Below are 23,910 nucleotides of genomic sequence, written 5' to 3' on the forward strand. Positions count from 1 at the left end.
TCCAGACCATTCACATTTTACACATCCATAATTCCATGATGTAATTGCCAACCAGGTTTGCGTCTTTACAACGCTTGTGTTGACACAAAACTTTGTATGTTGATGAACTATGTATGTTGAATTCGGAACCGCATACTAGCATATTAGTCTACTCCTACTACTTTAAAAACATCCTTCTATTGCAAAAGGAGTATGCGAGTATATGAGATTCCGAATTCAACATGCGTCATTGTTACAATTCCCTAACAATAATCCAGTATCAATTTAGTGACATCACCACCTAATGGTCAAAAGTTCAGTAAGCAATTGAACATGTCCATGTATGACTTTTAAATGTTTTTCCCAATTAAATGTACTTGCGCTGTTGCATTTAGCCCCACCGCTTAGAGCTATAATCGGTTGTGTGTCATTAGACTAATGTTTTAATACCGCTGTTCCTCTGTTTTTAACATTTTTGTATGCATTTTGTTATTGTAACATCACAACAAACTGCAAGTTTCCAGAATCAGTAGAGCTTTATTGATTTTTTCCTGATTTACAGGAGCACTTACTGTACTAATGTACAAGAAGATGCAATATAAACATCTTGACAGCATCATAAACAGAGAAGAACATAAAAGAAGGTATATGCAATGAAAAATGAATGAGGTCCATGCACTTTATGCAAGAAAGGTAAATGCAACATTTCTGCCATAACGCATGCACAGAGGGTGTAACAGAAGTGTGCAAACAGCAGTGTGTGAACTCTCAGTGAGTCCTGCTCTTACTCAGTCAGTTCTGCTGATCACCGCACGAGGCTGCGCGCTGCTGTCAGACGCGCGCGCTGGACACAGAAGAGACTCTCATCACGCGCGCCGGCGGAGAGGAGCGCGAGCTTCGCATCACATCGCATCGCAACGCATCGCGTCTGTCCCCAGCGCTCACACCGCGCCGCATTGAGGATCGTACCGTTATACAGGAGCAGCTCGAAATACCCGGAACACAGTGCGTTAAATCCACAGCCGAGGCTTCATTGTGACTGCGCTTCAGGTAAAGCTCCTCTCCATAAACTTATGCTTTTACAGAGACTTATAGCCACTGCATGTGTCCAACTCTCGGATTCTTATGCAGAACATCTTCTGAGATGTATAATACGGCTGGAGATGTGTCTATAAGGCAGATCATGGCATATACAGAAGGGTTACGCGCAACTTGTTGCCGGTAGTTTGTGTCTGAATCAATAAGCCGTTTTATCTTTAATGCGTCTTTTGTTTCCGGTATTATCGATATGTGTATTTGCCAGAATGAAAAGTTGAAAAGAGTTGCCTATATATTCTTTAGACACCGACTGAGATGATCATCTATTGTTCATTATCAAAATCTGCTGATATAGATCGAAATGGTTGTTAATGGCAGTGATTCATTGGATTAGTTTGGCAGATCGTTCAAAATATTGCAGAACATGTTGTCTATTTGTCAACTTGGCGGTATTTTCCAACATATAAGCTATACATATATAGGCTACTGCATATACAAATGCAATATAGGGTGAATACAGGTTGGAGACTTTTTTTTGTACAAATTATCACACTATGTTATGAAACATTCTAGTTTATCATATTTAGTAAAAGAAGAATATTGACATAATGATGCAGATGATTAAGCTTGTCCCGTTTTCACCTGTATTCACTCTTTGTATCTGAAATGCATGAGTTTCTTTGTTTCTTTAGCATATTTTAAAGGTGACCATGCTTTTTCCACCACCGTAACTCATAATTTAATATCAGGTCAGTATTGAAAATTGAGCAGTGTGCTGTAGAAATATTAACTGAACTTCTGTGAACGGAGGCTTGGCTCCTTAGTGTGTTACTGGAGTGATCACCTATTGATCAGAATCTAAATCTGCTCAATTAGACTGGAAATGATTGATTTTTGGTGTGATTTATTGTTTTGGTAGATAATTTAGAGTGTTGTCAATAGCATTTTGGGGCTACAGTTCTCAACTTTGCAATATGTGCATATTCTTAAATATGACATTTCTGTATTTCTTTGTACTGCATATTTGCTTGTGTTTTTCAACACTGTAATGCGCTCTCAACATTTGTCATTAAAATAATGCCATTTAATAGTCAAGTGATGGTCTCATATGCGACTGCTGTATGTGAAGTTGACTGTGTAGAGGATGAGAGAGCATCTCTGATGTTTAGAAACTCCCCAAAATGATTATGGTCAAAACAGTATTTTGATGTAGTATGCCCTTTGATTATCTGAATTCCGTCATGCTTTGTTTGTTGTGAGATAATTGAGTGTTTAATGAATATCACAATGACAACCCTCCTTTCTTTTTAGTTTTAGTCAGTAATTATCTTTCTGAATTGGATAATGCATGCATGCATGCAGATGATATGCTTTAATGCATAGACTAATTAATGCATAGAATGGTTAATTATGTTAATTTTGCTAATCATAAGTGCAGCATGCAGTCTTTATTCAGTAGATGTCTTAGTTTTAATTTGTGCTTGCAAAATTAATGATCTTTTTTCAATAAGTAATGACTGATTGCTTTAAACCGCATTCCCCACTGCACGTTTACACGTTTGCTTTATCTTGTAGTTTCCAGTAAGAGCAAGGCATCTTTGACCGCGTGGTACTTATCCACATCGATATGTCAACATCTCTAAAGGTTTGTCTCCTGAGCAAGCACATGTCTTCTACGTGTGGGGGAAAAACTCAGTTAAGCTGTGTGTTGACAGAGTTTCGTCTCTCGTTCGTGAACCGGTGGCTGTTTGCCCCTTGTTGTGTGTCGACATGATCTCAGTTTAATCCTCAAGCGCCTCGGCTCTGTTCTCTCTAATTGTTGTCATTTACCCAGCTCCCCATCGGGCCCCTTGGAGCCCGCATTGGAACTCGATATCCAATCAGTGATTTAGATTATCCGATTAGGCGAGTGATGTATGTCCAGATGCCTTAAAGTGTTGCGCCCTCGGATTATCCGCAGCTAATGAAACTTGAGTTGCGTCAATGCATTCCAGCTTGCATGTAATTATCACATTAATTTTTAATGCTGCCATGCAATTATAAACAGAGTGATGTTGCAGTATTTATGAGTGTCATTGCATTCCCATGCATTTGCTGAGTGCTATTGACAGTTATGTTGATATGCGATATAATGCGACTGCAGAGGCCTGTCAGTAGCGCTCCTGTCCGCATATTTTCCACACAAGCACATGCATGCTGCAAACTCACATAAACTAATGTGTTATAGATTCGTCTTGATATATGTCTCGTGACTGGCAGTGTCGCCTTCGGGTCCTCAGAGTAAAGGCTCGGACACGTGGCCCTCTTTGATAGATCGTGTGGAAGAAGCGACGTGCCACGGACACCATTGATTACCTTTTACTGAGTCTGAGTATAAACCTTAGCGCAGCGGGACGGCGAGGGGGGAGGGCGTTGATGTATGTTGCCTGAAGGGCGGTAGAGATGACAGATATGGGTTACAAATGAGAGCGGTTTTATGACTCCTGGAAGGAGGACCATCAGGCCCGTTTAATTGATCTCGGTCTGGCTTTGGAGCTCTGCAGTTTTGCACCTGCTTTAGGTGCCTCTGCCGCAGACCTTTGCTTAAATGATCTGCTGTGTTACGGTCCCACACCTGCTCCCAGATCCGGTTTATGCCAAAGGAACGCGACCCCCCGTGTTTCCGGCCTCGCTGCCTTCCCGACTGTGTGGGCTTTTCAGCCAGTCGCCCGTGAAACAACGGCTGCTTTCTCACTGTTGTTGTAAAGCCGAGTGGGCGACATGAACGTGGTGAAGTTTCACAGCAGAGCAGAATAGTTTGCTTAATATTTAGCACTGATAACAGCTTTAGCTTACTGTAAAGTTAAACATAATAAAAACTTAACTGAATCTTTATATAACCTATAGCCAACATGGCTTTTGCATCCAGTGTTCAGCAAAACATACAGTATTTCTATTGTAGGGACTTTTTGGCTACCTTAAAAGAAACATATAAAGGAGGGGGTCCGGAAATGTTTGAGAAATCTGGGATCTGTTTAAATAAGCAAAGTTTTATGATTCTGAAAAAATATGTGAATTTTTATCACATTGAGATTTTGTTTTGCTTTCAAATATTTTCAAAGAAACGTCAAGCAACACTGAATTAAACATGAAACTAACTAACTTTATTATGTATTTACATCATTTCTGGCTGCATTTGCTCTACTTAAAAACAAAAACTCAATAAATGGACGTTCAACTGAAACATTACATTCATTTAGCTCTTATTCAAGATTTTTTGCTTTTTCGTATTTCATTTTGTTTTCCCGCCTGAACAAGAGCAACATCAGAGGTGTGTATTGTGTGTACTTCTTTGATTATTTCTGTAATGTGATGTAATTAAGAGTGAAATAAGATATTTTATGAGAAAACTGATTTTATACATTGGGAATTGATTGGATTTGGATCATGAAAAGTGTGAGTTCCATATTAGAAGGTATAGCGAGACCTTAATGCTAAAACAATGGCTGATTTTCTATTTGACCATTGATTAACATCATCCAATAACACACTGTGGCCGTAGTGACATCAGCAGACATGGAAAGTAGCTTTAGATGCAGAGCAAGTTATGATGTTTTGCACACATATTAACACAGGAATGTTGAACAGAGAATTTGCTTTGTCTCAAACCTCACTTTTCATTCATTCCATCCTCAGTCTATTATCCACAAGGCTTTATACCTTTGAAATAAAGAGCGTATTATTAGAATGAACACGAGTTTGCCTCAGTCGTGAAGCATGCAAACATCAGTGGAATAAAATGAAAAGCTGTGTGTATTTTTCAGGTGACAGTGATTACATGCAGGTCAACTGGCTTTTTCAAGTGCGTTTTTTGGAGCACCACAACAATAATTCAATAATTACTGTCATTACTCTGTCAGGTTGTATTACTGTTATTCAAAAAGGTACCCTTGAGAACGAGTCTTTATTTGAATTTGGACCAAATTAAATTATTGTGGCATGCAACAGAGCCTCAAAAAGCATTGTGCATGCTTAATTATTGATGTTTTGCATAGCGGTAGAAGCGCTGGGTAAAATCTTTAAAGACCTCTGTGAGACGTGCTGCTTTTAGCTTGTAATGTGGGAAACGTTGAGCTTATGGCACTCAAGGTCACTTCATACGTTTTCTCTGAGTGGATATGATCTTGAAAAGAACAGGTGTAAATTCCTCTGAAACGCTTTCGAGACGGATTTAACTTCATGAGGTGGTTTTGACACGAAACTGGACAAGTGTAAATGCATCTATAAATGCATATGAAAGATCAGATTTATATTAGTTTTGCAGAGACACATTTATGTGGTCAAGTGTAAATGAAACAGTTTTAACAAATCAGATCCGATCTATCCGACCAGTTAAAACGCATATGACCAGGTGCAGATACTAAGATGCAAAACCATTCAGGCTCATTCATACAGTAAATGTTATTCACAAATGTTTCAATCTGTGTTTTCATTCCAGTTGTTGCTGATATTAGGGTACAGCGGGGCTAAAGGCGCATTTATTCTCTTTTAAACCACTAGATTGATGAATGAACGTGGAAATGTGTCGGAACCTTGACGTGATCGCGAGCAGCAACCCAAAGTTAATTCTGTGCTAATTTGTTCTAATATATAATGTTTTTCAAATGTTGTAGATGTATGTAGCAAATGAGAACCGATAAAATTATTGACTACAAAAAAAAAAAAAAGATCAATAAGTTATGACAAGATATGTTTTTACATTACTTTAACTCATCAAAATAAGTTAAGCAATTTTCAACTTTTTTTTATTAATTTATACATGATTCAACAAATTTTTTTAAGTCAGTTTGATGAATTCAAGTTGTAATGAATTAAACATCCAAGTTGATTGAACTTAAATTTAAGGATGCAACTTTTTTTTTTTTTTTCAAAGGTCTTGTTAATGTTTTTCAGTTTTTTTCCAAGGTAATTTAAGCAAAAGGTTTCAATAACGTAAAAATATGGTATTTGGTGTAAAAGTTCCACTTCTGTCGGGGCGAAAGGCAAAGTAATTAATATGATAATAAAGTTGGGTTTCCACCTTAGAGATAACCACCATGAATCCATCATATTTAAAAAGATTATATTAATCATATCATATAATAAAACATCATATTTACTTGTTACTACGGTAACATTTATTAAATTATTATGAGATCTCATTCAGTGCTTTCAGAATATTTACTTTTTAAAATAATTTTGTTTCTGTATTTTTAAAATGAATATATTTTAATGACAGTGTATTAAACCATATATATATATATATATACCAAACATAATACCAACTTTGCTAAAGTGACTGTTGTGAACAAGTACTAACTTAGACATTTAAAAAACATTATTTTAACTAAAGTATGTGTATAAATAATGTGTTTTGCCCTGTGTGTCTGTAAGATGCCAACCTTGCCACCACATACATTTATAAGTAAAAAACAAACAAAAGACTTTTATGATTTATTTTCACAAAAAATCTGTTGCTCCATCAATGTTCAATAAAAACATAAATATTTTTTCTCCAATCACACACTATGAGAGCAGTGAAAAGCACATTTTTAGCCCCGTTGCACCCTATGCTTTTTGTTGAAAAATGTTGCATGACACATTGACATAAAAAAAGACAAAACAGCAGCATTTTCCTGACTTTTGGATCCCACTGTACATGATGGATCATCATAAAGAGACGTGAAAGTGAAATCTGTTGGTTTTGACTGGAATGGAAACAATCAAATGTGAAATCGACTCCCTCCTCACAGTCTCAGAGTGCAGTTCTCTTCTTCCCCGTCGATGCTGGTCATCCAGTCGGATGTTACCATGGTAATTTAGCTTGGCTGGATGAGTTGGCATTTGTCGGCAGTAAATACATGTTAGGATGTCTCACGCGGGCTTCTTTATGAGTTGCGTCAGACATGGATGTGTTTTTCTGGAGAAAGAGAGATGCTCTGCTTTGTTGCTCTGTCAATGGTCCGTACGTCGCCCGCAGTGCTTCCTGGCAGACGCACAAACAAAATATATATAAATAAGTATATTAACCATAATTAATTTTCATGGCTTTCAGTGGAAAGCTGTAGATTTTCAGTAGTAATTAACCAGCACTAAACAGGCCATCTGCGGTTGCTTTAGAGTTCCCCGAGGACAGTTGTGTTGCTCAAAGGTTGCTCTATCATTGAGACTTAATGTCTCCTTAATATGTCTCTAAATAGAAATGAGTTCTGAGTTTAAGCATGTTTCTCTGTTGAAGAAGAAATAAAAATGCAGATGCATATATAATAAGAGGATGGTGAATAACTCAGATTATTTGGTCTCATATTGAGACTTTGGTATCTTTGCAAATCTGAGAAACACATTTTGAGATGTTTTCTGAAACTCTAGAAGAGATGCATGTGAGATTTCTGGACTTTCACAGAAGAAGCATGAGACTTCAGCAAAACACTCAATTTGCTCTTCATCTCAGTCTCAGCGCTGTCTATGAAATATGTCATGTCAAATTAATTTCTATAGTGCTTTTCACAATGCACAAAGCAGCTTTACAGATAACGTTTATAATATCTTCATATATTCATGCCATTCGTCACATTTAGCAGACTAGAGCTGGACGATCATATAGTTTTGCGATGATATGTAATTATTTGTGAAATTTACAAGCAATATAGTGAAAATTGTTTCAAAGTAAATCATAATTTTCAGTAAATATCCAGTGCTTTATTTAAAGAGCTGGGTGATAATATAGTTTACATTTTAATACAAGAAAGCAGTTGAGATTTGCTATACTGTAAAGTATATATACACATATGTGGATAATGTTGGATATACTATATATGCAACATCATATATATGAGATATGAAAGAGATCTACTTTCAGGAGAAGTTAACATGAAATCAAAAACATCATATTATAAAAGTAAAATGGGTTGTAGAAGTCATTTTATATTGACTTTGCTTTTGGAATTGAACCTCTCAGGTTCTTTTTTTTTTCCTCTCTCGGTTTCATTTCTTCCCTCTTAAAAACTTTCACTCACCATCCGGTCTTAAATTTTAAAATGCTGCAGAATTATGCAGGTTTCCATCCCTCTGTGTTCACTTCAGGGCTGGAGCGGGTCATGTGTGGCTACAGGCTTTTCTCTGAAAACGATGCTGGATGCACTCTAAAAAATGCAGGGTTGTTTCAACCCAAATTTGGGTCAAATATGGACGAACCCAATCGTTGGGTTAAAAATGTAAAAATTAAAAAATTGAACCCAATGGCTTGGTTTGTCCATATTTGACCCAAATTTGGGTTGAGTGTGTGTTCGGACTCGGCGCTCTCTGTCTAGTAATGTTCCTCTAGACTGGGAAACTGGATGGTCAGTGACTCTCCGAAATGCTCAAGAATCATCCTGAACTGCAACCCACACACAAACCCCTCTGATTGGATGAACTGCATCGTCCCTTCGCTCGTGGTAGCCATCAAAATAAGCCCTCAATACCAAACATCTCCCTGAAAATGATTCATCTTGTTGAGTTATTGCCCGTTGTTCACCTCTATCTTTCGAGAACGCGGCAGTATTACTGGAGCCATTCATATTTGATTATGGCTATTGCGGACGGCCCGGCACAGCTTGAGGAATTCCAATCTCTGCGAATGCGTGTTGACTTTGTGAGCGAGTGGCGTTTGGTCAAGCCGGAGACCCTACATCACCAGTGTGACACGAGCCCTGCCATCTCAGGCAAGCTTTGATCAGGTCCGCTGATGCCCCTTTCTGGTCCCAGTCACACACCCCTCCTGTGACCCCAGGACGAGGACTTCAGTGATGGTGTGTGAAATAATGACCGTATTACTCATGATATGAGTCAGCCTTTCAAATTGAATCTTTTTTTTTTTTTTTCTCTCTAAAAACTAGACTGCCTGTATAGAAAATAGAAAAAAAAAAAAAACATTTGAAACTAATATTAAAACATAGACACATTGCTTTTGTGTGTGTGTGTAAGTTTTTCCATCGCAAAAACCTAAACAAAATCAAAACTGTGGTAACTTGGTAATTAGTAGATAAATAAATATTATGAAGATCGAATATTAGTTTTTTTTTTTTTTTTTGTAGTTTTGAAGTAATTACTTTCCTATTTATTCTCTTAATGTTTTTTTTTTTTTAATTCTCTGTTATGAAACCAATTAGGAAAGTACATTTTTAACTGGATCACATTTTGCCCCCACATTGTTTATATTTTCCACAATATAATATAATATAATATAATATAATATAATATAATATAATATAATATAATATGATGAAGCACATTTTCACCCAGAAATTCTCATCATTATAATGCAAAAAACTAAATAAAAATGCAACAAATAAAAAATAAGTAATAAATACAGTAATAAATAAATTGTATTTTCTGGACACAAAGTTTGTCTTTATAAATTTGTAAAGTCTTATTGTGAACATTATTCCAACGTTTGTCTGAATTCATACATTAATTCCTAATGGATAAAATCAGCCCTGTAATAATATTTTCTTCCTTGAAAATACATTTTCTTTTTAAATGTGACATTACAGAAGTAGAGTTGTGATTTCCACTGCATGTTTATTTAGCATTATCAGTCCCTCCATGACATTCAAAACTTCATCCTTATGATTTTACTGCAGCAAAACAGTATTTTGTGACATTATTGCAGATGCATTGAGATTTCTAATGCCGTCTTGAGCGCTGACTTGAGGACGGCAGTGTTTCAGTGACAGTGTGCAGTTTATCTCTGACAGTGTGTGTGTGTGTGTGTGTGTGTGATAGACTGAACCAGAATGATGGTGGCATGAAAGAAAGAGAGAGAAAAGAGAGCTTGCCTGCTGTCAGGCTGCACGGCTCCAGCTGATGGTCTACGGTTCAGGTGTGTGTGTGTGTGTGTGTGTGTGTGTGTGTGTGTGTGTGTGTGTGTGTGTGTGAAACGGGAAGTTAAAAGCTTGACTAAATCACACAAACTGCTCTGCAGAGGGAGATAGGCTATTCTGCTGGTGGGAAAGAAGATCTCTTTAATATGTCGATTGTTTCTCCTAGACATTAATGTGATGAAGCAGAAAGCACACAGAGATTTCTCCTCCTCCTCAGTTCTTTCTCCTGAGAAATTAATGATACAAGAGCAAAAAGAGAACAAAAGTTCTGAAACAGCCATTTTGGTTTTGGCCGAAATAGTTGAAATCATCAACTGAAAAACGGCACAATAAAAGTTTGGTTTAACTTGGAAGAAATTATGACAGAAATATATTACTGTAACAACAATGATAATAAACTATTATTATATTATTAATGTACTATTATTTAACCAAGATATTTTTTCATTCATGTTTTAATTTACACTTCATACAAGTTCACTTGTACTGGATCTTATTCTTATTTATTATCTTGTTAACACAATCTTTTGTTGTAAGTTTTAATTACATTTGTAATAGATATTTAAATTGTTAAGGTTTTATGAATTCATTTCAACAGACAATTTTTTATTATAAATGTATTTAATTCAGATAAATTTAAATTCATGAAAGTAATGAAAAAGTATATTTATTTATTTTTATACAATTTTACGATTTTTTTAATTTATTTATTATTTATAAGTAAAAAAAAAAAAAAAGATTTAGGTTTTTGGCCAAGCGCATCCAGAATTTTCGGTTTCGGTCCAGAATTTTAATTCCGGTGCATCACTATTCTGTATGATCTTATATCACATCTAATCCGCATCACATAAGCCTCTCTAGCATCTACTGATATTGGGAAACTCATATCGGTGGTCCACTAAACTTAAGACTCTATTAAGACTCGCGAGCTATGAAAGAGCAATATGATTTTCCTCGGGGAGCTGTGCTGAGGTCGGATAGTCTCTCGTCTCACAGTTCATATGATAAAACACGAGAGCCAGATTCATGATCAGCACATTCTAGCCTGAAAATCAGTCACGATAAACATTTATATAGAAACACTCTCAGATTGATAATGCACAGTATATAAACATGTTTCCTTTTTGCTAGATTGTCTGCTCTTTTGTTAAAATGTAAATTAATGACAACACAAAAGCTGTACTGGTGGAATTCTGCCGCATGTATGGAGCGGTTTATGAGTGCATGCATCACAATAGCATGTGCAGATGAACGTTTCAGCCTGTTATTATGTGCTTTGCGTTGTATCAGATTATGCCACATGGTGACAATAACATGAATATATTGTGTGTTTTTTTAAAGAAAGGATAGCATTCATTATAGTGTGGGAGATGCTCGATGGGGTTTAAGTGTGAATGTTTACGTAAAAACATTGTATAGCTATGGCAGCATGTATGCCTTGACAATTGAACATCCAGATTTTTTAAAATTTGTGTCTCGCTGTGTCCTGAAGAGTATGTGCTCTGAATTTCCTATTTTGCCGTATATATAGTTTGAGTGATCGAATTCAAGCGTAGTTCAGAACACTGATCGTTTAACAATATCAGCTGATGCTCAGCTCCACCTACTCATCTACTATAGTATTTAAGCTCATTCAACGAATGCTCCACATTTACACCACCTCCACCCCTTCACCTCCTAGCATCTTCATAATAGAGCAGTGGATTCTGAATAGAAACTCTGTATGTAATAATTGTATCTCCTTCTGTAAACATATGCTAAGAAACATTTGGTTATTAAAAAGCTTGGGGGATATGTGTTTAAGGATGTATCTCAAGCTGTCTTAGAGCCGAAGCCTCTCGCCAAATCCAAAGATTGTCAATACATTTCATTCTCAAAGTAGTCCTGACTGAAATATGTTTAGTTGTGTGTGTGTGTGTGTGTATCTGTCTACATTCACACTGTATAACAAACGTGGCTTGTTCTGTTTCTATGCTCAAATCAAATTTTTTAAATGACATTTTTTGGTTTCTGCACCAAAGCCAAAAAAGTTTATTTTTGGAAAAATATATACATTTTTTAGGGGTGTCAAGCGATTAAAGATATATTTTTAATTTAATTAATTACACAATATGGCGATTAATTAATGTAACCAATCAGAATCAGTTTTAACCCCTAAAGATCATGTAAAGTCATTATTGTGTTAAATGAGAAAAGCATCATTTATTTTATTCAACGTAGAATTTATTACACATATACTTTTAGGCTTCAACGGTTGAGGTTGAGTAAATGATTTTCATTTTGGGGTGAACTATACCTTTAATGGGTTTTTTATTAATATGGATTATTTTTTTTATTTTTAATGAAGTGATACTCTAAATAATACCAGTAGGTGGCAGTAAATGTCTAAATGAGTGAATCATTGAATCATTCATTCATTCGATTCGTTGAAATGGCTGAATGAAGTAAATGACTCTCTGTATGAATGGACCATTGAATCATTGGTTCACTTGATTGATTCGCTCAAACCACTGATTCATTCAGAAACAAAACGCTTTGTGGCTCGGGACGCATTGCTATGTCATATGATATAAATATGAGACAAAAACTCATACAGAGGCTTGTTTGCCCTGATATCTTTAATTCAGCACCAATCAACTCTATGAAATGTAAGATGAACTACGCGGGTAAATCGACAGCCATTAGTTTTATTTATTTATTACAACAATATTCCCTGATTATTTAGTACTTAGTACTTAAGTGTATAATTTACTAGAAAAAAACTGAAATAAGCATTGCTGTTTAATTTAACTTAATGATTTAATATTTAAATAAGTCATAGAAGTTTATTTTTTGGCCATGAAATGTTCTTTGGAGTCGACTAAAGAACCGGGAACCTTAATGAATGTTTTTTTGTAAGATTGTGTGGTGTGAGCTTGTGTTTCTCTGTGTTTGCTGTAAACCAGCAGGCCTGTGATCCGTATAAACTCCTCTTTCAACGTGAAGAAGTTATGATATGACCACCGCACATCTGTGTTTAATATCACTCTGTTATAAGCGCACGTTTAATCTGAGGATACAGTGGGATTTGATCCAATGATGCATATCTTGGAGAGATTAGGGGTGGTGCCGGGACGGGACGAGCCGCTGGGACTTTGCATGCGTTTCCCTGTTGTTTTACTGCTTTGTAAGTTAATACCCGAGAGACATGACGGTTCATCTGAGCCGGTCTCGGACTGCCCCAGTTCTCCTTCATTAAAACTCAAGGATGGGAGATTTCCCACAGACTGACAGTAATCACGATGGCTCAGCTCTTACTCTGATGTGATGTGATGGGAGTTGTTGTTGAGTATGAGAGATCATTCTTGACACATCGCGGTGGACGCCGGTCTCTGGCATTGTCTTGGCATCGTTTGTGCAGTTTCGAGATGGTCAGACGCTCCTCGTTTGATGCAGAGGACGTCAACAGTGCCTTTTCACGCTCTATTTTCAGCCAGATGCGAGTCCGCCGCGTCCAAAGCCGTGACCTTTCTGTTGGTCACGGGTGAATAGTTTGGAGGCAAATGGAGCGCTGGTCATTTCTGCTTAATGAACGTGTCCGGCGCTGGACGTGTAATGTAGATTGCCAGGGGTAAATCTGGTCTAATACACACATCCTGACGATATTGTTAACAGCGGTGTGTTTTAATTATGTCTAGGCATGCATGCTAGTTATCACAACTAATTTACACGCTTTCCCCTCCTATATATGTTTTATGGTAATATGTCTTGGTAATTTACCTTGATTGTTGAAGTGTATATTTGACGATTTGCACAGATTGTTATTATTATTAAAAAAATAATAATAATAATAGAAAGATTAGCATTATTGGAAAACAGAAAATTGTTATATTAATTTTACATGTATTAAATTATTATATTAAATTTACATGGTGCTCCAAGCGACTGCAAGGAATACCATGTGCTATATTTCCATCAAAACAGAATCCCTCAAAGAAATATTTGGATCATATTTCACCCACACAGTATTATTTATTAATAGATTTATTTTATTTTTATTTCAAATTTAATTAAATTTATTTTATTTTATTTCCTAGATTTGTAATTATTTTACTAATTGACAATTAAGCACATTTCCCCCCAGAAGTTCCCCCTATTGTAATTTTTTTTACTGAAATTATTATTTAATTAGCTTATATGTGCATTTAGAGAAAAAATATGAAAATAATGGTGGACAAGGGTGCTCGTCATGAAAATAAAATAGGCTTAATCTCTAAATTGCATCTAAATTGTAAATCTCTTTATATTATTTTTGTTTTCTTTCCTCTTTGTGAGGAGAAATCTAACCTTTACAGTTTCACCTAGTAATACCATGGTGCTATTTTAGTGTTTACCACATTTATATAAGCTTCATAGAGAATAACTGAACACAGCTGAAGTGAAGAACTAAACATCCACACATTTGTTAAAGTCACTTTCCAGTCACCTCTAAAATACATCAGATAAAGACGAACCTTCATCTGCGATCTGAACCCCATCGCACATATAGATGGATTTCTGATTTAATTTTTCCCTTCAGTTATTGCAATCAACCCGAACTATTCCAACTCTAAATGAAAATGACATTTGAGAGAGACACATACGAGCCTCCCGTAATTGGTTCAGGCGGCTACTTTACAAGTGCAGATTTAAATGACATAATTCCCCGTGTGATGATAAGAGCTGTGGGTTTAATTATGGCTTTATCTGGCGAGGTACAGTGTCACGTCATCGCCTAGGTTTGTTTACCGCCGGTGATTTACTACTAAAGGCGCCTGTTACGTGCTGATAAACCACTCATTACACACAAGGTCTCCAACACGGATAAACGATAACAACACCTGGAGTGGAAAGGCGGCGCCGTTCAATTGGGATCCGTCAGATGTCACGCTTCTCAGACACTTACGGTTACGCAGCGATTTGCCTTTGCTTAATTATTTATGCCTTGCGTTTCCTTGCTGTGCTTTTTGCAGACTTGTAGATGAAAGGTTTGCATGTGAAGCCTGTGTGTTTAGTTGTGACGTGTGGCATATTGAAATTAGTTTCTGTGTGCTCTCGTCGTGCTGATATAGTTGTGATGTTGCTAGCATGCGCGGGGGTGGACAGACGGCAGTGTGTCGCTGATCTCTGAAACAAATAAAAATGATGTTCTGAGGGGAAAAGTAATTTCTTTTAATTATTTAATCGTGGCGTGTGTAATGTCCCACTTATCAGGGTGGGTCAAGAGTCTTTTATGTTGAATTGACTGTCAGATGACGTTCTGTCGCTCGACCCTGAGCAGTGTTGGCGTTTAACTAGCTGTGGCTCTAATAGCTTACATGAACAAAACCAAACCGAAAACTTTGTTTACTCATGGCAATCCAAAGCCTGAATGGCAAATCTGCATTTTATAACTTTGTAATGGTATTTCTAGATATATTAGTTGCATTTAGTGTGAAATTATTAGCACACACACACACACACACACACACACACACACACACACACACACACACACACACACACACACACACACACACACACACACACACAGGACGTTCATTGACACAATGCAATCTCTAGCCGCTTACCCTAACCTTACCCATCACAACTAAGTGCCTAACCCGACCCCTGACCCTAAACCGACCCTTAACCTCATTATAACCTTAACCCTAAAACCAAGTCTTGACCATCAAACTGGCCTTTAAAGGCTCTCAGAGAGTGTGGACCGACCAAAATGTCCTCACTTTACTCTCTTTGTCCTCACTTCAATGGTCTAAAACTCAAACTGGTCCTCACAAAGATAGTTGTACAAGTACACACACACACACACACACACACACACACACACACACACACACACACACACACACACACACACACACACACACACACACACACACACACACACACACACACACACACACACAAGAAACATTTATGATTATTATCAAAGTTGAACACAGTTGTGCTGCTTCATATTTCTGAAGAAAACCATGATACATTTTTTCAGGATATTTTGAAAGTTTAAAAGCATCTATTTGAAATAGAATCTTTTGTCACATCATACAGACCCTTTCCAAAAAAATTTGAATATCATGGAAAAGTTTATTTATTTCCATAATTCCATTCAAAACGTTAAACTTCCATAGATTATAGATTCAGGGCCCACAACTTAAACGATTTCAAGTATTTAGTTGTTTATTTGTACATAATTTGGGCTTCCAGCTCATAAAACCCACGAAAACAGGATTTCAAAAAATTAGAATATTACATGAAATCACACAGTAATTACACAGTGATACCATGGTCATTGAACCAGGTTTTGGTTCTTTTGGCAGTGTGGGCAGGTGCAAATCCTGCTGGGAAATGAAGGAAGCATGAAGTGCTCTGGAAATGTCCTGGTAGACGGCTGCGTTGACTCTGGATTTAATAAAGCACAGTGGACCAAAGTCCTCAAATTTTGCATCTCATTTGGAAACCAAGGTCCCAGAGTCTGGAGGAAGAATGGAGAGGCACACAATCCAAGATGCTTGAAGTCCAGTGTGAAGTTTCCACAGTCTGTGTTGGTTTGGGGAGCCATGTCATCAGCTGGTGTTGGTCCACTGTGCTGTCCACTCAACGCAGCCGTCTACCAGGACATTTCCAGAGCACTTCATGCTTCCTTCAGCAGACAAGCTTTATGGAGATGCTGACTTCATTTCCCAGCAGGATTTGCACCTGCCCACACTGCCAAAAGAACCAAAACCTGGTTCAATGACCATGGTATCACTGTGTAATTACTGTGTGATTTCATGTAATATTCTAATTTTTTGAAATCCTGTTTTCGTGGGTTTTATGAGCTGGAAGCCCAAATTATGTACAAATAAACAACTAAATACTTGAAATCGTTTAAGTTGTGGGCCCTGAATCTATAATCTATGGAAGTTTAACGTTTTGAATGGAATTATGGAAATAAATAAACTTTTCCATGATATTCAAATTTTTTGGAAAGGGTCTGTAAATGTCTTAACTGTCACTTTTGACGAATTTAATATTTCCTTGATGAATAAAAGTAATAATTTCTTTTAAAAAAACCAGACCCCCCATATATACTTTGACTGTAATATAACTATTTGAAATTGTGAGTAGCTTGTAATTGATGTGTTTTCCCGACACTGCTCTGGGAATATTATATAGTGGACAGAATGTGTACAAACCCTCATCCATCACAACAGGAGTGTGTGTCCAAGAGGAGGTGTGTGTTCACACTGCTGGCAGCCCATGAGGAGCCGTAACTGTGTATTTCATCTGGTCTCCGCTGCCATAAATCCACTGTTGCGTCACTCCAGGTCTGAATCCGTGTCTCTTGTTCGGCACGAATCCTCCTCGTGCTTCTGGAACGGTCAGCGCTGCCAAACAGACAACTAATTGATTTGCGTCTGGCTCTGTGCCTGTGGACACTCCATGTCTTCGGTGACCACCTCTATGGTTCTGTTTGTTTGTTTGTTGTCCATTCATCGCTTCATTTGTTCATAAAAGCTTCTCTTATACACGCCACTATTAATCCCACTGTTTCAGTTTGATTTCCTCTATTAAGAGCTCTGACATCTAAAGGCAAAAAGAAATCCACAGACAAAGGTGTTTCTGAATAACATTTACTATCTATCTATCTATCTATCTATCTATCTATCTATCTATCTATCTATCTATCTATCTATCTATCTATCTATCTATCTATCTATCTATCTATCTATCTGTCTGTCTGTCTGTCTGTCTGTCTGTCTGTCTGTCTGTCTGTCTGTCTGTCTGTCTGTCTTTTATTCTATCTATCTATCTATCTATCTATCTATCTATCTGTCTGTCTGTCTGTCTGTCTGTCTGTCTGTCTGTCTGTCTGTCTGTCTGTCTGTCTGTATTTTAGTCTATCTATCTATCTATCTATCTATCTATCTATCTGTCTGTCTGTCTGTCTGTCTGTCTGTCTGTCTGTCTGTCTGTCTTTTATTCTATCTATCTATCTATCTATCTATCTATCTATCTATCTATCTATCTATCTATCTATCTATCTATCTATCTATCTATCTATCTATCTATCTATCTATCTATCATCTATCTATCTATCTATCTATCTATCTATCTATCTATCTATCTATCTATCTATCTATCTATCGAGTCATTTTCAGATTATAAAAAAATCTTGAAATTTAAGTGTATCATTCTAATATTACCATTTTCCCTCCTTTCTTGTAAGCATTTCTAGAACATTTGTTGTTGTTGTGAGTTTTATTCTCAAATAAACCTGGTTAAGATGATATTTGATGATTATTACAGTTTTTCTCAGTCGCTATGGTACATTTCTCAAATCATCCTCGACATTTGCAAAACAGTAAGTGCATTTCTCAAAACAATTCGTACAAATAGCAAAACACCATGGATTACCTGCACAAGCCAGTCTCTTGCTCAAAATCCTTAGTTCATCTCTCAAAAGTAAATATCTGTGTCAATGAACATGTCAGTGCCATCAGAATGACAAGTCCTTGTGTCATTGTGTACGGATAATAAGACTTTCAAAATAACAAAAATTGCTCAGTCATGTTGTCAATAAAACACTGCACTCTGTATTACCTGATGTAAACTATGGCAACAGTTTGGATGACAGTTACTGTATTGAAATGTACAAAGCTGCACTTCTTCTGTATGCCATATATCCATTTCAAAAATACAAATTTACACACTACTGTACGTGAGTTATTGATTGAAGGAGACGGGATAGGATTCACACTTACACTTTTACTAGTGGTCTAACAAAAAAAAAGAAAAAAAAGGAAGAAAAAAATGGTTTCTCATTGGTTGATCTACATTCTCTTCATTAGTGAAAGTATACGATGAACTAATTACTAGATGTTTTGAGGGGTAAGACTATTGCACAGAGAACTATTTAATACATTTTGAGCAACATGGCATTAGCAACTGATAATGTAGGAAACCGCAGACAATTGTACATAATCAATTGCAAGAATGTACCAAAGCAATCACAGCTTGTTCAAAAGAATGAGAAACTGCTTTTATGATGTCCACAAGTGACTAGATGATGTGGAGGTTGAACAAGTAGTTTTGAGAATTTCATTTCTTATCTGAGAAATGCACCAAAGCGACTGAGAAAAACTGTAAGAATATAATTTCCACTGTTGCTCTCAGTAAATCCTGTTTTGGCCGTCATATGCAGCATGTTTTGTTCTATTGATACCTGTTATTCAGTGTGAAGCCAGCTGTCCGTCTGGGCTCGTCTAACAGCTCACCGTCTGCGCTTTACAGAAAGACCTGGATCTGAATAGATTTAGAGACAGTCTGACAGTCTTAGATACCCTTAACAAAAGGGTAACACATTCTGGCTGTTAAACTTCTTGCATTTTCATGTGCAAAATTGAATGCAGCAGATTCAAAACCCATAAGGTCAGAATTTGAGTTTTTGAGCTCATCTATTTTGCAAGTGTTGAGAAAATAGTACATAGAAAATCATGGCTTTTATGCTCATACTTTTTCTTTTCCTCTTCAAGCATCAACTGATTGAAAAGTGACTGGAGTTTATTTTTAAGTGTGCATATTTTTTTCTGTGGTATAACCTGACGTTTTGAAAAGGTGTTCAATAGCCATTTCAATACGGAATGCATCAACACAGAAAAGAAAACTGTTCGTCCAGCCGATGCATAGTGACATAAGTGAGGGAAAGACATCTTAGCTTTCATAGAATGTATTGTATATACATTGCAAAAGCATGAAATATTTTCAATGGGTCTGTTATTTCTTCATACTGTTGTGTTAATATTTTCAGCATAATTGCTGCTGCTGTTGGTCTGAGCAAGTTTTCTAAAGTCATCATGTGGACAATAGTGTCGATGTCAGATCTCTGAAAAGGCATTATTACTTCATAAACCAGAGGAAGAACGAAGTGTGGATATCACTCGGCATTAAGAGTGGAAAAACACAATCCCACTAATAAACACCTAGAGCATATCAATAAAACAGAATAAAACTGGAGTAAAATGAGAAAATAGTTCTCAGAAATAGAGCTGAATAAAGCTATTTCGTGGAAATAACATGAACACTCATAAACATGATGAAAAAACAATTTCTTAAAGCGTAATAGTTGATAGATTGAGTTGTTTGATATATCGGACTCAGCAATCGTCTCAATAGTCCACATGAATTGAAGATTCAAATTGTTTTTCATAGGTTGCTTTCATAGTTCTCAGCTTTGCTTCATTGAAGTAACTTTGTCTCAGATGTTTCTCATTATATTTTCTGTCTAACAATCTCATGCAGTCTTGCTTCTCAAGTAAATGTACATTTTTCCAAGGCTTTTTTATATATTGTATCTGGAAAATAAGAGAGACTTCAGCTAATGTGTTCATTTGTTCTCAGTTTAATCTCTGCGTTCTTGGGAAACAGTTAGATGTTAAAGAGATCTCATTTGTGATTTTACTTCCCATCGGATTTGTATAAGAAAATAGTCGAGGCACCTAAGTACGCTACAATGCCTTTTCGTGTAGCTGATAAGCGTCCATCATGCAGTGTGCAAAAACAGATGAAATCCTCGGTTTGATAAAGACGACAATAATTCAAAAATATGTCGCTTCCAAGTAGCACTTTAGTACAGATGTTTGAACTCATCATTATTTGCTGTGAAATCTGCAGCAAATGAGCAGTGAGCTTGATAAGCCTAAAAGTCTGGGAGTGCTGCCATGCGCCCGTGGATGTAAACTTGCTGCACATCCAGCAATCCGTCCTGTTTTTTCCCAGCGTTCCCTCGCTGCATCCTAAATGAATTCAGTGTCGGCGAGTGATAGCGTCTTCTCTATGGCTCCTGTGAGAGCGGTGCATGGAGGAACTGCTAACAAGGACAGTCTGACCACAGAGTGCGCCACACTATCACAGAGATCTCTGTGTGCTGGAGAAAGAGAGGCTTTGTTGTGCTGGTTTACACTGGTTTACACTGGTTTACACTGCTTTACACTGGTTTACACTGGTTTACACTGCTAGACGACCATATTATAACTGGGGATGCACACAATGCCACGACTCGCTTCACTCCTTCTAGTGACTTTCAGTTGGTTTTGGGTGACTATCTATCTATCTATCTATCTATCTATCTATCTATCTATCTATCTATCTATCTATCTATCTATCTATCATCCATCCATCCATCCATCCATCCATCCATCCATCCATCCATCCATCCATCCATCCATCCATCCATCCATCCATCCATCCATCCATCCATCCATCCATCCATCCATCCATCCAAAACTTCGCGGTTTTTGAAAGAAGTCTCTTATGCTCAGCTCACCCAATAAAAATGCTAATATTGTGAAATGTTATTACGATTTAAAATAACTGTTTTCTGTTTTAATATATTTTAAAATGTATTAATATTAATATTAATATTTCTTTCCCCTGTGATTCTCATCAAATGATTCTTTGATGAATAGAAAGCTTAAAAGAACAGCATTTATTTGAAATAGAAATTTTTACCATCACTCTTGATCAATTTAATGAATCCTTCCTAAATAAAAGTATTAATTTCTTTAAAAACCGACCTCAACTTTTGAATGATTGTGTGTGTGTGTGTGTGTGTGTGTGTGTATATATATATATATATATATATACTGTATGTAATGATTAATTGTTCACAATAAGACCAGGAACGCATTGTTAGCAGAGTATTGACAAATATAGTCAGTATCCGGCAAATAAATACTTTATATGAGGCTTTTAACTTTTCCCCCTTCTTTTCCAGTAAAAATATCTTAAAAGAAGATGCATTTGCTTAAAAAGCAAAATTACTGAAGATATCAAGTCTTTTTTTCTTGTCTTTGCCAATGCAGTAAGATCAAATACACTCATTATTAAAGATACTTTCTCTGAAAACTAAGTAAATTGATTGTGTTCCAAGGATTTTTATATATTTTAACTGGAAAATAAGACCAAAATACTATGCTTTTCTGCAGTGTATCTGCTGTAGACGACAACAAGGCAGTCTTTTGTCAATGAGAAAACAACGTGATACTCCATCCCGCCGCTGACCTGGGCATCTGTGCATTTGTGCGAGGTTGTTACCAGTCTAAATAGCCTAGCCAGACTACAATTGCCTTCAAAGTCTTCTTTAGGCGGTCTGGTGTATCCGCTGGTGCGTGAAGTGTTGATCAAAGACGTCCCAAGGAAAGAAGCGCAGACACATTCAACTCCACCTGTTTTCACCCAGTAGTGTATTTGAACCAATTACACTGAAAGTTTTTATCCTGAAAAGACACAATAGACACTTTTTGAAGCCATCAAAACGTCTCCTCCGGTTTCCGTCTCTTTACCATCCACTTAGACCTTTGTCTCTGCAGAAAACAACCTGAATGCATGGGATGTTCTGTCTTACTATGCAATTTCAGCCCAGTTAGCTAATGGTGTTTCGTGTGGAGTCGGCCAGCTCTATGAATCAGAGGCTGTTAATAGCCCATCTTTAATGCGGCTCACGCTGAGCTGGCCTGCGCTGGTCCCCGGGGGCTCCGGCTCTATGGCAGATCCATTATTCATGGTTCAACCTGGGCTGCTGGGAGCCAGTGACACCTGAAGCTGCACAATCACTCAGGGGTTTGAGGAAGATGCCCCTGACAGGCCTGGAGGACTTGAGGTCAGTCCACCCAAAGACCTGCAAACCACAGGGTGTGCCAAAGCCATTCCTCCACAGACGGATGAAGGAACAAGAACGCGCTCATGCCCTGTGAGTTTGGGGAAGGCCATGCGTTTATGCACTGCTCAAATACTCACAGTGTTTACGGTCCAATTATCCATTTCATTTCTACGTTTGGCCTATTAATTCAGTTTTGCTGTTACAATATATGAAATGCTTTCTTCAAATTGATTTATCATTCTGTACAGTATTTGGGCATTTTGAGATTATTGTTATCGGCGTTTTGAGTAATAATTGTGGAAATTCATAAATTTGTTGTGCATCTTATGTGCGTGCATTACATATTACAGTACTATACTATATACTAGTACTATATACTGTATATATATAGTATATATATACTATATATACTGTACTATATTACATTATGTTATGTTATATTATAATATGATGTAATGATGTAAAGACAGCCTTAAATAACAAAATAAAGCCTCAAATTTAGCCAGAAAAATATAAAGCTACATAAAAAAAAAACATTTTTGTTAATTGACAGTTGACAGAGTTTGATCTTGTGAATTTATAATATAATATAATATAATATAATATAATATAATATAATATAATATAATATAATATAATATAATATAATATAATATAATATAATATAATTAATATAAACAAATATTTGTTAAAACATTTTTTTTGTTCATTGACATTTTGGGTCATATATTAAATATTAAATATATATATATATGATTGTATTGCATGTGATGGGTATTTGCAGATTTTCAGTTTTACATGAATCACCAATAAATGTTGATTTCTTATATGCTGATTTGATCCTTATTCTTTTTTTAGGAATCTTTGATGAATAGAAATCTTTTGAAACATTATAAATGTCTTTACTGCCCCTTTTGATCAAGTGAATGCATCCTTGCCTCATAAAAGTATTATATACTGTATATAAATGAGTATTATTATATTACATGTGTATGTTGGGGTATTTGCAGGGTTCCAGTTCTTCGTGAAGCACCATTAAATGCTGATTTGATCTGGTTTCTTCGGCCCACAGCGAGAGGTTATTATAGGAGCCCACATTTGTCACCCACGATGCTGGAATTTGGGGCCAAATTTAATTTCTTTTAAGAGCAACATTTGTCAGCGAGGATGTTGTTCATTAACAGCACCTGCAAGTTTCAAATTGGAGTACAATTATGTTGAAAGCGCGCGATGCGAGACTTATGTGTAAGTGTTGCTTATGGTATTTAATGAGTTTTGGCCAGGTCTTCGCTCATGTAAATCTAAGTCTCACAGAGGAAAGTTTTATTGCTCCACGGTTGCTCTTTCTTG

At 36.6% G+C, this 23,910-nt stretch overlaps 1 protein-coding gene across 2 annotated transcripts in view; it reads left to right on the plus strand.

The window, feature by feature from the left end:
• The first annotated feature begins 785 nt into the window (after positions 1-785).
• cdh22 (cadherin 22) overlaps positions 786-23,910 on the plus strand; it is a 195,134-nt gene continuing 172,009 nt past the window's right edge. The window contains exon 1 of one of the 2 annotated variants that reach the window (XM_084128131.1): positions 786-1,029. The gene's annotated coding sequence lies outside the window, so the exon portion shown is untranslated. The remainder of the gene's footprint in view (positions 1,030-23,910) is intronic. The other variant, XM_084128132.1, reaches the window with a different exon arrangement.

The sequence above is a fragment of the Abramis brama genome, assembly GCF_963993115.1.
Source record: "Abramis brama genome assembly, chromosome: 11".
In the NCBI taxonomy this organism is placed as follows: Eukaryota; Metazoa; Chordata; class Actinopteri; order Cypriniformes; family Leuciscidae; genus Abramis; species Abramis brama.